The following is a 1331-nucleotide window of genomic DNA, read 5'->3' as shown; positions in this document are numbered from 1 at the left end:
ATATTAAGGAACATTCAACATCAGAAGCTATAAAATCTAATTGTATGTAGTAGCCCCTCTAAAAGCTACAACCTGCGTTCTTAAGGTATTTTCTCTACAAAGAATCTTACTTACCAGCTATACAAAAATCTGTACAGTTTTTACATTGAAGCTAATATTGAGCTGCACTTGAATTCACATTCTTAGTAAAACAATTGCCTGAGCACACACATTTCACACACGCTAATACAGGATAGCCATTTATTCTTTTTTTTTTTTGGAGAGGTTTTTGCTATAGGGTGCGTGCGCTCGCCAGAGACAGAGAGACAGAAAACGAGAAGTCACCCCCCAGGGGGGGTGGTCACACCACAATCCCTTCTCCATTCTCCTCTCGGGATCTTGGGCACGCACACACACGTGCCTGGTGTGAGTTTTAAGCCACTGGGTCCAGGACGTGAACCGCAGTCTACTACATGGGAGTCCAGCGACAGAGCCATTACGCTAACTGCTGGTTCCCTATAGCCATTTATTCTTCATCTTCGTCTTCCTCCTCATCTTCCTCTTCCTCTTCCTCATCTCCTGGTTCATTCTTTGAACCTGGTGGCCTGCCAGGGCCAATATCCTTCTCATATTTCTCCTTTAGTTTAGCCACTTTCTGTTCATATGGTTATCTTTGGCTGACTGTTCAGACCACATTTCACCCTTGGCCACATTTCACCCCTTTTTTTTTTTTTGTAGTATCCCCAGTGGACAGGCCTGGGTGTTCACTTTTGATGTTTGGGCGATGTTCAGAGCAAAACAGGAAGAAGGCAGATGGAGGCCTTTTCAGAGCATTGGGATCCTTTTTCTTCCCTTATCACCTTTGGGAGGGATGTAATTTTTCATCTCCTTGTCATAATGAGCTTTGTCACTTTTTGCCATATCTTCAAACTTCAACTTTTCTTTTGCAGACATAGTCTTCCATCTCTCTGAACATTTCTTGGAGAATTCAGCGAAACTGATCAAAGAGTCTGGGTGTTTCTTGTGCTCTTCCTGGTAGGCCTGCACAGGAAGGCATATGAGGACATTTTGCCCCTCGGCTTATTGGGGGGCTCTCCTTTGCCCATGGTGACAGAAGGTGTCTACCTGGTATGAGTTCTCCTCAGAGTCCTGCAGAGTGGCCAGATCTGACAGAAGCTTCCTTCCCAGGGCTCTGGTGTGAACTGGTTTCTACTTTAATTTTGTTTTAAGGAATTACTTATTTTTTTTTAATTTGATCAGAGAGAGAGAGAAAGGGAAAGTGAGAAAACAAGCTGCTAGATCCATGACTCAAATTGTGGTCAGCCATGTGAGTCCAGCACCTTAACCACCAT

At 44.0% G+C, this 1331-nt stretch overlaps 1 pseudogene; it reads right to left on the bottom strand.

The window, feature by feature from the left end:
- Nucleotides 1-505: 505 nt before the first annotated feature.
- On the bottom strand, nucleotides 506-1085 carry LOC102476755 (high mobility group protein B2 pseudogene; annotated as a pseudogene).
- Nucleotides 1086-1331: the final 246 nt, after the last annotated feature.

Source organism: Tupaia chinensis, unplaced genomic scaffold (assembly GCF_000334495.1).
Source record: "Tupaia chinensis unplaced genomic scaffold, TupChi_1.0 Scaffold000317_1, whole genome shotgun sequence".
Classification (NCBI taxonomy): Eukaryota; Metazoa; Chordata; class Mammalia; order Scandentia; family Tupaiidae; genus Tupaia; species Tupaia belangeri.
This window is presented reverse-complemented; position numbering and strand designations above follow the sequence as displayed.